Source organism: Myxine glutinosa, chromosome 3, assembly GCF_964187855.1.
Source record: "Myxine glutinosa chromosome 3, kmMyxGlut1.1, whole genome shotgun sequence".
Taxonomy (NCBI): Eukaryota; Metazoa; Chordata; class Myxini; order Myxiniformes; family Myxinidae; genus Myxine; species Myxine glutinosa.
This window is the reverse complement of record NC_136263.1, coordinates 130409618-130426375: the sequence shown is the minus strand read 5'-3', so window position 1 is coordinate 130426375 and position 16758 is coordinate 130409618.

Sequence of the window (16758 nt, the reverse complement as noted above, 5' to 3'; positions counted from 1 at the left end):
GGTAAAACTATTCACTGCTTTTGTTTCATCATTATACATTGACTTCCTTTGACTATAACCAGGGTCTGCGTTTGTACCCGTTGACATATCAGGAATAAAACCTTCAACAGCTCCCTTACCCATTCTATCACTAAACGAATATAGTGTAAATTTCATCATTTCAGATGTAGCAGAGACATAATCAACCGCTTCAACCTCTTGTGTTCCAATATACAGGCGGACACTGTCAAACATTTTCCAGAAGAAATCATTTACGAGTGTAGCATTAGTATTATTCGCAGCCTTAGTGAATTTAAATTTACACAGCAAGAAACTATCAGCTATATTCAAGTAAGTTTGTTGATTATTTATTTCAAAACTTTTTGTTCCGTTTGAATTCCAGTCTGTTCCTGTTATAGCATTTACCTTAAAATAGTCTTCCTTTTTAGTGGAGTTTGAAATGATAATCGTATCATCCAAATCATAGATACTATCAATCGCTTCCATACTTGTATTTATATAGCATTAAAATTGTTGAAACCCTGACCCAAGTATTTTAATGATTTTTTGTCGTTCTTGTGAAGATAGTTGAGTTTTACCTTTTTTTATTTCTTTGATTGCTTGTAATTTATGAGACTCCTTTTGAGCATCTTTTATACTCTTTATAGCACCAGCAACGGAGCCCACGGCAGAAGCAGTTGAACCAATTAGGTCTTTATGTTTAAGGATGGTTGAACCAATACCCATTAGAGTATCAATTATCCCATCTCCTTTATTTCGAAATTGATGACCTACACCTCGTTGTCTCTTAGGTTTATAGTATCCTCTACCCACATACCTTGTATAGTCTGGTGAAAGGAACATGCCCTCCCCTGTAATTATTTTATATTTTCCCAACTCGTGTTTTCTCACAATAACCATTATTTATTTATTGAAAAACTTCACGTAGGTGAATTCTGATGGATATAATTTCATCATTAAAGGATATCATACGATTATCTTGGTCGGTTATCCTAAAATTTACTCTGTATATGGTTTTTCCTGACACAGGTAAATAGACAAGATTTTTTGGTTCCATATTAAATTTATAACCAATCGGGGTTGAGTATGCACTGAATGAAAATATTGTATTTGTTCTTATTCCATCGTTATAAGCACCATCAATCAAATCACAATGAATTAATACTGAATTTATACCGGAGGATATTTGGATAACATTATCACTGTAAAACGTCCCGTTATTTTCAATCTTTTTTGAAGAGAAACCCAATAGCTCTCTAAACGAATTTTCAATCGTGAAATCAACTTTATAATTATTTTTAAGTTTAATAGTTGATTTTGAAGTGTGTTTTTGAATATCTATTACAATATTTTTTGGTTCATCACCTTTTTCTTTCATAAGGCGAGAGACTTCTGAAGATATTTGAGAAATCTCGTAAGCTCCAGGTGAAACGGTTATAGTTTTATATCCACTTCCTGGATTATAACTAAACTTGTTGTTTTTCTCTGTGATATTAAACAAGGTATTATAAGTTTCCATTGACAATAAAGATGCCTCATATGAGGTAAGGGGGTCAAGTTGTAGTGGGTAAGGGAATGAAGCTGTGTAATCGCTCGTTGTGAAATTAAAACTAAGAATTGTGCTTCTCATCTTATTTAATATCTAATAAAATATCTTTGTATTGACATTTATTAATTATTTTCATATTCATCAACTGATCTAAAATGGCTGAGGATTCATTAAAACAATTGTTGTTTCCAGCCTTCTTACTACCTAACAACAATAATAGCCTATTAACTAATTGTGATGGGTCATTTGGAAGAAAACTAACACCCGAACCAAGCTTACTTAAAGCATCAATAATATGTTTCTCCTTCTCATTCTTCTTACTTTTACCAGCAACAGAAACTCCATAATCAAGTGCATTTAACAACTCAATATATACCCTATCTTCCTCTCTTTCCATATCAAGTGGTTCCTCAAAATATTTTGAACCGCTGAATCCGGGGTTTGTTAGAAGAAACATTAATCTTGGAGTTAATTTAACATTTGGTTGAGTAGAACTCAAGAACATCAATTCATCATTAAATATCAATACCTTTTCTTCCACAAGATGAAACACTGCTGGTTCTTCTGTTGGAATGAGACCTGCTCTGGTTTTTGAACCCGCCGAATATTCATTGTTTTGAAGAGCTTCCACAACATAATTAGGGGGTTGATTTACCTGCTCAAGTTTCCGAAATAATCCCTCGTCATCATATTCTAATTCACCAAGTTCTTGTTTTGTTATCTGACTAAAATCTTTGAGCATTTGAAGTTTTTTCGGAGTAAATTCTACCGTGGGAACTGTAGGTGATTGTTGAGTTTTCAAAAGTGGTTTAAAGAATTTCTCTTGTTTTCTTTCAAAGGCTTCTTCACCAGTTAGTTTCTGTCTCCGTTTCTTCTTTATCTCTTCCTGTTGTTTAACAACTTTTGAAACTAATTGTTGATGTTCCTTAAACTTTCTTTCTCTTTCTTCGGTATTCATTTTCTGTATTTATTTATTGAAAAATATCATTTAATGAATTGTAAAGGTCAATGGGAAAATTTTCCTTTTCTTCATCATTATAGTAAATGTGTTGAAATAAATCTTTTTCTTTAAATATTTCATCAAATTCTTTATTGGTATTAATACGAGTTGTTATTTCTTCTTCACTAATACTTGTATCTCTGCTTTTCATACGTTTGCGTTGAATCTCCTCATCGATATCAAAACCGAATGATAAAATCTTAACTCCATCACCACACAATTGTTTAATAATTTGTCTCATTCCTTCAGGATTAGTTTCTAAAATCCCAAGACCATTAGATTTTACTTTATTTAACTCACTCTTACAATGTGAATATTTTGTAGAACCAAGAGAGACCTCCTCAAATATTTGACCTTCGTTCCTCAATCGCATATGTTCCTCCATTGAAATGTAGTAATAATCTTTCCCTTCTACTTATCCTGGTCGCTTTGCTCTGGTTGTAGTACTCACAAAACGAATCATAGGGTGTTTTTTAAAAAAACTTACAATCTTTTCATTTTTACTATTCAAGAGTTTAGATTTATGAAAGTTCTTTCCAGAAGCAGATTTACCCACAAGGTTAATAATAATTGTTGTCATTTATATATGTAATTATGTTTAAAATAAAAATACATCCTTTAATATCTCATCTTGTTTCACAACAATATATTTATATTTTCCAATCGTGTGTTTCATATAATTTTCAAATTCTTTTTTACTACATAACGTAGAGCAATTATCTCTCCAAAAATTATTTACATCTATTGAATTTAACTTAAATAAAATAAAAGTATTGGCATTGTTTCTTATTGAGCGTCGAGGGAGTTGAAAATATGACTGACTAAGATAAATACAATTACAAGAAGAATGTCTCCCTCTTGTATAGTAGCTGTCCATTACTGTTTGGTTTCTCTCATTAACACAATCATCAAAGATGACGAGGTTCTTTTTTGATTTATCTAAATCTTGAGGTGAAGGTATATCATCCGTATTATCACTGAGAATACAAGTTATGGGTTTTGGTTTCGATTTTGATTTCTGTGTATCACAAAATAATTGTATTATATCTTCAATATTATAATCATTTAGTTTGTTTTGAAGTTTAAATAAACCGATAATGTCTTCCTTTTTAAGACCTGCATTAAAACCCTGTGAGAGTAGTTGATACTCGGGTTGAAAACTAGACTTTGTAAAAATTATTAAATTATCATAATCTAAAAAATTAGGACCAAGGAGCATCTTTAAAAGTAAACAGGTTTTTCCACATCCGCTTGAACCAACTATTAGACATCTCAATGAATTTGGAATGTTTTTATGGTTATTAAATTTTATCTTATTTTCCCAAACGGGTAAAAAATCATTCATTTATATATTTGGAAAACAAGTCATCTAACTTTTTTTGAGCTATTTTAGAAACTCTATATTTTATCCTGAGTTCGGGTTTAATTTCAAAATAATTCATTATTTTATTTATATAGTATCTTGTATTAACATTTCCATTAAAATTATTTTGAATAATAAATATCATTAAACCCTTATACATTTCCTCAATACAAATAGTCTCTTCCCTTGAAAGAAATGGTGTATTATCATCACAATACTTAACATTCATCTCTCTTATTAATCTTGTAAAGTAATTCATTTTTGGTTCTAATTTAAAAGAGTTATATATTTTTTTATATTTTTTATTATCATTAATTAAAATTAAATCACAGAAAATACATTGTTTATATGAACCCTCATTATTAAGCCCTATTCTATCACAAGCCGGACAATTCTCTAATTTATCATATGGAGAGTCTGGAAATTCTAAATATCCTTCAGAACTTATCATATTTATATGGTAAATTTTTACTTAAACTAAACGCAAGTTTATTCATTAATAAATACAATGTTTCAAAGCACAAAAGACAAATTTCACTCAATCTCTACTTCAGTGAAAGATATAGAAAAATATGTCAAAGATGTTAAATTGAACAAAGATAAATATGGAAATTTTTGGGTAAAACCAGTTATGGAAAATAACATGAGCCCCTCTATTTCATTTAAAGGAAGAGCTCTAACTATACCTGGAAAGACATCCATTAAAGTAAATCTAACAAAAGTTTCTCCTCTACTCCTGGCAATTTATTCAAAGCTTGAAAAAGTGATTGACCACGATACTTTGAAAAAGAATGATAAGACCATCAACAATACTCGTGGAGAAATTTGTATTTACTTTAATAATCCAAAGGGTGTAGATCTAAGTAAAATGAATGATGTTAATATTTCTGGTGAAATGTCATTTCGTTCTATGATAGTTAGAGATTATTTAAAGATAACTTTTGATATTAAAAATGTAGAGATTGAATCCGTTAATGAAAGAAAGTATATTGGTATAGATGGAAAGGTTTTTTCTGCTAATTAAATATGAGTCATTACAGCAGTGAAGATTTTACTATTTCATTGAACTCGGACGATAGTGATGATAGTATTTCATTGAACTCGGACGATGGTGATGATAGTATTTCATTGAACACAGATGATAGTTATGATACTAATAGTTTGTGCTCAAATGATAGTTATGAGAGTAGCTTTATTGATGACTCTGAGTATGATTCTGAGTATTCATGTGATAGTTATGACTTAGATGATTCTGAGTGAAAAAGTGTTTTAGTTTAAGCACAGTGATATATATAAAACGGAGCTGTAAAGCTCAAAAGTGTTTTATTTTAAGCACAGTGATATATATAAAACACCACGTTTTCTCACGCTATAAATATGGTTTATTGTGATACTTGCGAGAAGGAAGTAAAATATTATAAACAACATATTCTCACCGCAAAACATACATACAACATTCTTAACAAACTTTCCCCTCTTCCACCTAAAACAAAACATTGTAAGGTCTGTAAAACAACCATCCTCAAGAAGGGGTTTAAAGCCCATCTTAAAACTAACAAACACTTGTCAAAATTGTTTACTATTAAAAACTCTGATGGTGCATTCAAAGGACATATTAAAATAAGAGTCTTTAACTTCAAACCTCCTGAACCAGAGTCTATAGTTGATGCTGTAGAAATAGTTAAACCTGCTGTTCAAACGTTGATTGAAAAAACACTAAAAGAAATGAAACCACTTAAATTTTATATGGGAGTAAAATTAGAAATGACAAAGGACGAAGGAGTTATAGATACACCATACATGAGAACTGAGCCACACTTTATATCTTCATATCAAGATTTTAAAACATCAGGAGTCTATGATGAACTTATTAAACAAGAGCAAGATGTGGATAATTCAATCGTAGGAAGTGGATTCAATATAGGAAAAATTATTTACATAGACATTCATATTCTTAAATCAGATCCTCTAAAAGCTTCTTCTTACATTGATTTACCCAGTGTTATCAAAAATAGAAAAGCAGTTATCAATATCAAAAATAAAGACAATAAATGTTTTCTCTGGTCTATTCTAGCACACTTACATCCTCCACATTTTCATGATGAAAGAGTATCTCATTATAAAAAATATGAGAATACATTAAATACGAAAGATCTAAAGTTTCCGATGACTTTAAATGATATTCCTAAATTTGAAAAGTTGAATAATTTATCAGTTAATGTTTATGGTCTAACCGAAACAAACAACATTCAGGTTTTAAAGCTTTCTGACAGTTGTAAACAAACTCATATTAATCTTCTATATTTTAATTCAGACGAAAATTCACATTATACATACATCAAAGATATTACAAAATTAATAAAACCACAAGTATGTAAAAGAACAAATAAAATATATATTTGTATGCGTTGTCTTAACTTCTTCCATACACAAGAAAGATTAGATAAACATTCAAATTATTGTGGTGAACATAAATCAACGGTAATCAACATGCCTAAAAAAGACTCAAAGATCACATTCAAAGATGAAAAGAAAACAATAAAACATCCATTTGTTATATATGCTGATTTTGAAAGTATTTTAGAAAAAATTGATACTGCTTCTCCAGATCCAAAAGAATCATACACAAATAAATATCAAAAACATACTCCTTGTGGTTTTTGTTATTATATCAAATCATCCGTTGGTGATAAATATAACAAGTTAGAGATGTATAGAGGCTCAAATACCCCAGAGGAGTTTGTGAAACGACTAGAAAAAGACTGTGTTCGATTAACCAAGATAATGAGAGAAACCAATAAACCAATGTCCTTAACAAGTAAAGAAAAAAGGGAATTTATAAAAAACAATGTCTGTCATATTTGTGAGGAGAAAATTGGTAAAGGTCTAAAGGTTAGAGACCATTGTCATCTCACTGGTAAATATAGAGGTCCGGCTCATCAAAGTTGTAATATTAATTATCAACTCCCCTCTTTCATTCCTGTCTTTCTTCATAACAACGCTCATTATGATACACATCTATTTATCAAGGAACTCTCAAAGACTTCTGGAAGTATCTCAGCAATTCCAAACACGGATCAGAAATACATTTCATTCACAAAAACAATTCACACATCTCCTATTACTCATATCAGATTTCTTGATACATTTAAATTCATGGCAAGTCCATTGGCTAACTTGGTTCAAAATCTAAAAGAGTTTCCATGTCTTTCAGAGTATTTTTTAGATAAAGATTTTCTAACACAAAAGGGAATTTACCCCTATGACTATATGGACTCATTTGAGAGATTCAATGAAACACAACTTCCTTTAAAAGAAAATTTCTATAACAAATTAAATAATAGTCATATATCTGATAAAGATTATGTACACGCACAAAATGTTTGGAAAAAATATAACATTAAGAATCTTGGTGAGTATCACGATTTGTACCTCAAAACTGATGTGCTTTTGTTGGCCGATGTATTTGAAGCCTTTAGATCTGTTTGTCGCACTGGATATGGATTGGATCCTGCTCACTACTACACAGCACCTGGATTGGCCTGGAGTGCGATGTTGAAAATGACAAAACAAGATTTGGATTTGATAACCGATGTTGATATGCTTTTGATGATTGAAAAGGCAAAAAGAGGTGGAATTTCACAAGTCTGCTCGAGTAGATACGCAAAAGCAAATAACAAATATCTTCCAAATTATGATCCAACGAAAGAGAGTTCTTACTTGATGTACTATGACGCGAACAACCTGTATGGCTGGGCAATGTCTCAGGCTCTTCCTTATGGAAAACTTAGATGGGTAAAGGAAAAAGACTACAAAAACGTTTTACAAGATGTATGTATCTCTACACAAAAAGAATTGGATGAAGAAAAAGTTGGTTATTATTTTGAAATTGATTTAAAATATCCAGAGGAACTCCATAACCTACACAAAGATCTCCCATTTGCTTGTGAGAAAGAAAGTCCAAAGAAAGAATGGTTGAGTGATTATCAACGATCGTTTGATATAGGTGAATCAACAGAAAAATTACTTACTACATTATATAACAAGAAAAATTATGTTCTACACCAAAGAAATTTGCGACAATATTTATCAAAAGGTCTAAGAGTAGAGAAGATCCATAGGGTTCTAAAGTTCAATCAAAGTCATTGGTTAAAGGGGTACATTGATTTTAATACACAAAGAAGAACAGAGTCAAAAACAGATTTTGAGAAAGACTTTTATAAATTGATGAATAATGCGGTCTTTGGTAAGACTATGGAGAATGTGAGGAAAAGACAAAATATCAGACTATCAACATCTTGGGAACAAGCATCAAAATTAATTAATAGACCGAGTTTTACTCGAGCTGAGGTCTTTACTGAGAACTTTTGTGCGATCCATTTGATTAAAGAGAGTATTGAAATGAACAAACCTATTTATATTGGAACAACAATTCTTGATTTATCAAAGTCATTAATGTATGATTACTTTTATAATAACTTGAGGAAGAAATATCAAAATGATATTAATCTACTTTATATGGATACAGATAGTTTTATTTTGAAAATTAATACCAACGATGTTTATTCAGACATGAAAAGAGACATTAATATCTATGACACGAGTAATTACAGTCCAGAGAGTGAGTTGTTCTCTTCTAAAAATAAAAAGGTGATTGGAAAGTTCAAGGATGAATTAGGAGGAAATGTTATGAGTGAATTTGTGGGATTGAGGTCTAAGGCTTATGCTTATAAATACATTGTGAATAACGTCGAAAAGACTGATAAGAAGTTAAAAGGTGTAAAGAAAAATGTTATTAAAGAAACAATAAACTTTAAGGATTATTATAACTGTTTAACAACAAAGAAAGAAGAGTTTAGAAAGATTAATGGAATAAGAAGTTATAAACATAAATTATATTCAGAAGAGATGAATAAGAAAGCATTGGGGGCTTTTGATGATAAGAGGTTTATTTTAGAAAATGGAATTGATAGTCTCCCTTATGGTTATATAAGTATATAAGTGATAAGTTAAAAAGGGGGTTAGGGATTTTAACGGGCTACCGCCGCCTTTTTACTATTATATAAATGATAGAACCAAGTACCAACCAGACTAAAGAGTGGAGGTGTAATCAACCTTGGTATATAAATGGTAAACATAACGAATGTGAAAAATATCAAATAGGTATAATTGAAAAGACAACTGGTAAAACAATTTACAAAACAAATAAGAGAATTAATTTAAATACCGGTGAATTGGGTAAAAAAGATGGAAATATTTTTGAGTGGACGGAAAACTTTGATGGTTGTCAGGAAAATATATACTTTAATTTAAAAATGGTATGTGGCACTGGAGGCGCTCAAACAAGAACATTGAGGGAGGTTTACCATTTTATCTTAGCTCAGTTAAAATATCTTAATAAAGAACCAAACTCAAACATATTTTTTGTTAATGTATTAGACGGTGAGGAGAGTTGTAGGAGAATTAAATTATTTCCCACGCATAAACAAATATTTGTAGGGTCGTTGTTTGAGTGGGTTATATTCACCAGATGATATTAAGAGTAAAAGGTTAAAAGGTCCATGAGGTCAGAAGGATCACAGGTGTTTAAGTGGTCTAATGAATAAGGATAACATGTCAAAAGGTTAGAAGGTTCGTAAAGAACAGGGTGAGAGAAATAGAGGTGTTTAGGGGCAATGAGGGAGGGGAAAAATTAACATGTAAGTCAATGGGAAAATGAGAGTGTCCCAGAAGCAACATATATACACTACTTACAATCGATCGTACCTTACAACAATCAACACAGATTGCAACGTCAAATAAATGAATACGCTCTCAAATGTGCCGTCCGAGGCAGCGTCTGCTCGCCACGTTCAGCGTCACTATGACTATCCGTAAGTCCGGAAGTGACGTCCTCATTTGACTGTCCGGAAGGTCGCAAATCGCAGTTACGATGAATCGCAAATTAGTTTTAATTAGTTTTAAAACATAGTTTAACGGCAACATAGTTTTCCAACGTGAAATAAATGAATACGCTCTCAAATGTGCCGTCCGAGGCAGAGTCTGTTCGCCACGTTCGGCACACGTGATAGCTCGCTGCTCTCTGATTGGTTGAATCGTTTTTTGGACATAGCTCGGTAACTACTTGTCCGATTAATATGAAACCTTGAAAAGGCACATCCTCGGGTCCCCAGCAATATACCTGGCAAGTTTAAAGTATATCGGACCCGTGGTTGTCGAGAAACAGCGGTCACAGACATACAAACATACAAACATACAAACATACAAACATACACACAGAGATTACTGGAATTATAGATAGATCAGTACCTTCATCTCCATCTAGTTTCTCAAAAATGAGCCATAGGTATCGTGGCTTTCCTTGAAGAACACCGAAATTCCAAGTGTAGGTAGTGTGTTCCAGTTTAACGTGATGACATCTTCTTTTAAGGTATGATACATTTAGCGGTATCTTTGAGTGAAGTCTTCTATTCAACATCTCTTCCGTTTTAAGATTAGGAGTATATTCACTAATATGCCAACACAAATCATCAATAACAAATTTATTTTTATCACCAATAGCATTAGCAGCACCAAAAAGCAATCTATTTACATTATCATTACTTTGTAGTTGAAATCGAATTTTAAGTCCATACAAAACTTTATCATAAACACAAAATCCAAATATACCCTAAAGGGGAACTGCTACGGTAAAACTATTGACTGCTTTTGTATCATCGTTATACATTAGCTTTATTTGTCTATAACCAGGGCCTGTGTTTGCTCCCGTTGACATATCTATATATATAAAACACAGTTTGTGTGTGCGTGTGTGTGTAATGTTACCGATAGACACCGAAACGGAGAGGCTCACGTGGTCGATATTTGGCATAGACATGGCCATTGAGCCTGGGACGAACATGGCCGAGACAATATTTGACGAGATCCATATTTTTTATTAGCCGCATCGCAAGACGCTGGTCATAGAGTGCCCTCTGCTGTTGTTGTTGTTGTTATTGTTCTTCTTCTTCTTCTTGTTCTTGCAGAGAAGACAAAACCTCAAAGTTCCACCCATTCTGGGAACCATAGCTCCACCCATTGTGGGAGAGGCTTCATATAAACAAATATCCACCATTTTATTAACTCGCATAGCTTTGAGGCCTGTTTTGTAGGCCCGTGGTGTCTTCCTCTCTCACACAGTTTTATTTCAAATCAAATTCGATATATCATTTCATTTTTCACAGTCGTTACATAGTTTCAGACTCGGTTGAAAAAAAACGGGAAGAAAATCCGATGGAAGTTGCCCTTTATAGAACGAAATGAATTCTCAAAGGCCTGTAACTTCAAGTCCATTGAGATATATTTTGTTTAAATCGCGGCATGGTCAGTCATACACTGCCCGAAATAAGAGACGGGAAAATGCCGAGATATATAAATTTTGTTTAAATCGTGGCATGGTCAGTCATACACCGCCCGAAATAACAGACGGGAAAATGCCGAGATATATTAAAAATTCGTCCATTTGATGACAATCGTCACAATGAAATATTTAATTTATTCATTGTCACAATAATGTGGAGAGAGGAGCATAGCTTCGTTCACGTGTCGCTACACATGAGAAATTGTCGAGATTTTTTTTTTTTAAATCGCGGCATGGTCAGTCATACACCGCCTGAAATAACAGACGGGAAAATGCCGAGATATATTAAAAATTCGTCGCCACACACGGGAAATTGCCGAGATATATTTTCACTTTGCACAAAAATAACATCAAATAATCGAATCAATAGGAATGTCCTGTGCCTATAACATCGACGTTATAGGCACAGCTGCATCTAGGCATTGTGTAACATCGACGCGGCTTTTGTTTTAATTAAAACTTTTTGTACTTGTTCATATTTACCTCAGCGCATTTCAGCGAAGTACCCGCTAAACTCAGCTGGTGCCAGAGCTCGCTGATTCGCTCAGAGCGATCACGTGATGTTCCATCCCGTCACACGTCTCACGTTTGCACGTAATTCAGGGCGAAAAGCGATTGCGATTTTTCACCTTTATGCGATCGTGTTTTGTGTCGATTTTGTGCGATATGAATTACATTTTAATTCATATTTCGTGTTTACGAATTCGAATACGAAGGATTTCCCCTTTCCCCTTTCGATTTCGAATACGAATCGAATACGAGCTTGAGTCAAGAGGGCGAATGTACGGGTTGGGAATGTACGGGTCTCCCTTCCCCCGCCCGGCAACGCCAGTACTGGAGGGCGTGTGTCACAGGATCGGTGAGTCTCCAAAATCCGCTTCGTGCTCTTGCGAATATGCAGGACGATGTCGCGATTGTTGTGCTGCTCTCTGACCATGAGAACTGCAACGTCATTGTTGACTGGCCCTCCCCTTCCCTCCCCCTTCCCCCTCCCCCGTCCATCCTCCCCCTCCCTTCCCCCTCCGTCCTTCCCCTCCCTCCCACCTCCACCCTACCCCATCCCCTTCTCCCCTCCCCCCTCCCTTTTCCCCTCCCCCTCCCCCTCCCTTTGCCCCTCCCCCTCCCCCTCCCCTCCCTTTTCCCCCTCCCCCTCCCCCATCTCCCCTCCCCACCCCCTCCCCCTCGAACCCCTCCCCCTTCCATCCCTCACCCTCCCCCTCCCCCATCCCCTCCCCCATTCCCCTCCCCCTCCCCTATCCCCCTCCCCTCTCCCCTCCCCTCCCCCTTCCCTCCCCCTTCCCCCTCCCCCATCCGTCCTCCTCCTCCCTTCCCACTCCGTCCTCCCCCTCCCTCCCCCCTCCACCCTACGCCCTCCCCTTCTCCCCCCCTCCCCCTCCCCCTCCCTTTCCCCCCTCCCCCTCCCTTTGCCCCCTCCCTCCCCCTCCCTCCTCCCCCTCCCCGCCCCCCTCCCCCTCACATCCCTCCCCCCTCTTCCCCTCCCACCTCTCCACCTCCCCCTCCCCCTCCCCCTCCCACCCCTCCCCCTCCCCCTCCCACCCCCTCACACTCCCATCCCTCACCCTCCCCCCATCCCCCCTCCACGCCCCCCGCCTCCCATCCTCCCCCTCCCCCTCCCATCCCTCCCACCCCCTCCCCTCCCGTCCCTCACCCTCCCCCTCCCCATCCCCCCTCTTCTGCCCTCTCCCCTCCCCCTCTTCTCCCTCTCCCTCCCTCTCCCCTCCCCCTCCCACCCCTCACCCTCCCATCCCTCATCCTCCCCCCTCTCCTGCCCCTCCCCTCCCCCTCCCCCTCCCTCCTCCCCCCTCCCACCCTCCCTCCTCCCCCCTCCCATCCCTCCCACCCCCCTCCCCTCCCGTTCCTCACCCTCCCCATCCCCCCCTCTTCTCCCCTCTCCCCCTCCCCGTCCCCCTCTTCTCCACCTCTCCCCCTCCCCCCCTCTTCTCCCGTCCCCCCCCCCTATTCTCCCCTCCCCCCCGTTCCCCTCCCCTCCCCCGCCCGGCAATGCCGGGTACTTCTGCTAGTCAGATATAAAACCTTCAACAGCTCCCTTACCCATTCTATCACCGAACGAATATAGTGTAAATTTCATAATTTCAGATGTAGCAGAGACATAATCAACCGCTTCAACCTCTTGTGTTCCAATATATAAACGAATACTATCAAACATTTTCCAGAAGAAATCATTTACGAGTGTAGCATTAGTGTTATTCGCAGAGTTAGTGAATTTAAATTTACACAACAATAAACTATCAGCTCGATTCAAGTAAGTTTGTTGATTATTTATTTCATAACTTTTTGTTCCATTTGCATTCCAGTCGGTTCCTGTAATAGCATTGACCTTAAAGTAGTGTTCCTTTTTATTCAAGTTTGAGATGATCATGGTATCATCCAAATCATATATACTATCAATTGCTTCCGTACTTGAATTTACATAGCATTAAAATCATTGAAACCCTGACCCAAGTATTTGAATGATTTTTTGTCCTTCTTCGGGAGCAAGGAATGAAGCATGGAATGAAGGTATTTGAAAGGGTGTTGGAGAGGAGGATAAGGAAGAAGGTGAAGATCGACGAAATGCAGTTTGGATTTATGCCAGGAAGAGGACGACAGACGCGCTCTTTATTGTGAGGCAGTTGCAGGAGAAGTTCATGGAGAAGAGGAAGAAGTTGTTTCTTGGGTTTGTTGATCTGGAGAAAGCATTCGATATGGTTCCACGCAAAGTATTGACATGGGCATTGAGGAAGTTCGGAGTGGAGGAATGGTTGATCAGAGTAGTGATGGCAATGTACAAAAGAGCGCGCACAGCTTTAAGGATGAAGGACGGGAACAGTGGTGAGTTTGAAGTGAAGGTGGGAGTGCATCAGGGTTCGGGACTAAGTCCACTACTATTTGTAGCGGTGATGGAGGTGCTGGCTCAGAAAGTAAAGGAGGGTTTACTGTGGGAGTTGTTGTATGCAGATGATCTGGTGTTGATTGCGAAAAGTATAGATTGACTGAAGGAAAAGATGAACAAGTGGAAGGAATGTATGGAGACAAAAGGTCTGAAGGTGAATATCAGAAAGACGAAGGTGATGGCAAGTGGTAAAGCATGTGGTGAGGTGGAAAGAACTGGGAAGTGGCCATGTGCTGTGTGCAGGAGGGGTGTCGGAGTGAAGCCCATTCAATGTACAATGTGCGCTCAGTGGGAACAGTGGGTTCATCAAAAATGTAGTGGTCTGAGAGGGTCATTAACCAGTGTGGCAGCTACATTCAAATGTAAGGTATGCACAGAGGGAGCTGCAGATGGAGGAAATGTTGAGTTGGATCTTGGAGACGGCATGAAGCTGGAAGGTGTGAAAACATTTTGCTACCTCGGAGACATGCTAACGGAGAAGGTGGATCAGACTCGGCAATGGTTGCTTGAGTGAGATGTGCATGGAAGAAGTTTCGGGAACTGAGTGGTGTGCTTCTGAGGAGGGGAGTGTCGTTGAAGTTGAAGGGAAAAGTGTATGCTGCATGTGTGAGAAGTGTTATGATTTATGGGAGCGAGACATGGGTAATGAACGTAGAGCAGCAACAAAGGCTGGAAAGGGTGGAAATGCGAATGATTCGGTGGATGTGTGGAGTATCGTTGAGAGAGAGGAAGACAAATGATGAATTGCGAAAGATGATGGGAATAGAGCCTGTGATTGATGCTGTGAAGAGGAACAGGTTGAGATGATTTGGTCATGTGTTGAGGAAGGATGAAAGTGACTGGTTGAGAAGAGTGATGGAAATGAATGTAGAAGGAAGTAGAGGATGGGGAAGACCGAGAAAGACTTGGCTAAAGATGGTGGAAGAAGAAATGCGGGCAAGGGGGTTAACAAGGAGAGATGCAGAAATAGGGCAAAATGGAGAAGATTGTCATGGGGACCGCAAGGCTAACCCCCGCTCTAGTCGGGAAAATGGCCTTAAAATGCATGTTGTTGTTTTGTTGTTGTTGGGGAGACCATTGAGTTTTACCTTTCTTAATTTCTATGATTCCTTGTAATTTATGGGACTCCTTTTGAGCGTCCTTTATACTCTTTATAGCACCGGCTACATTTCCCACGGCAGAAGCGGTTGATCCAATATGGTCGTTATGTTTAAGAATAGTTGAACCAATACCCATTAGAGTATCAATTATCCCATCTCCTTTATTTCTAAATTGATGTCCTACACCCCGTTGTCTCTTTGGTTTATAGTATCCTCGACAAAGAAACATACCTTCACCCTTATATTATGGTAAAATAAACATCCCATCCCCTGTAATTATTTTATATTTTCCCAACTCGAGTTTTCTCACAATAACCATTGTTTGTTTTTTGGAAAACTTCATGTAGGTGAATTCTGATGGACATAATTTCTTCATTAATGGATATCATACAATTATCTTGATCGGTTATCCTAAAATGTACTCTGTGTATGGTTTTTCCTGACACAGGTAAAGAGACAAGATTTTTTGGTTCCATATTGAATTTATAACCAATCGGTGTTGAGTATGCGCTGAATGAAAGTATTGTATTTGTTCTTATTCCATCATTATAAGCACCATTAATCAAATCACAATTAATTAATACCGAATTTATACCGGAGGATATTTGAATGACATTATCACTGTAAAATGTCCCGTTATTCTCAATCTTTTTTGAAGAGAAACCCAATAGCTCTCTGAATGAATTTTCAATTGTGAAATCAACTTTATAATTATTTTTAAGTTTAATGGTTGATTTTGAAGTATGTTTTTGAATATCTATTAAAATATTTTTCGGTTCATCACCTTTGTCTTTTGTTACATATTTATGTGAATGTATGTGAATTACCATTCAGGTCTTTGCTTATCCGTGTGTAGTATATTAAGTTGTTGTGTAGTTGTTGTGGTTGGAGGGTCAGGAGCCCTTCTGAAAAAGTGGCCGGAAACGGAAGTGACCGGAAACGGAAGGAAAAAGACACGAGGAAGAAAAGGACGAGTATTCTTTTTCCTTGCCCCGCACCGACGAAAGGTGGGATTGATTGAGAGTAGGTGATAAATGTTGCTTCTGGGACACCTCCGTTTAACATGGGAAATCCCTATCTAATGTCATTTACCCCCCTGTCTTTAAAAAAAATCATAAACACCTCTCTTTCTCCCTCTATGAACCTATAATCCTTCTCACCTTATGAACCTATGATCCTTCTCGCCTTATGAACCTATGATTTTCTTCCTTTATGAACCTATAATCCTTCTAGCCTTATGAACCTATGATTTTCTTCCTTTATGAACCTATAATCCTTCTAGCCTTATGAACCTATGATCATTCTCACTTCCATGTAAATTTCCCTCTCACCATCACTTTTCTTCATTTCCCCTTAACACCTCTATTCCTGACCCCCTTGGTCTTATGGGCCTTTTTCTCTTACTATCAATGATCATTGTTGTTCATTGATGA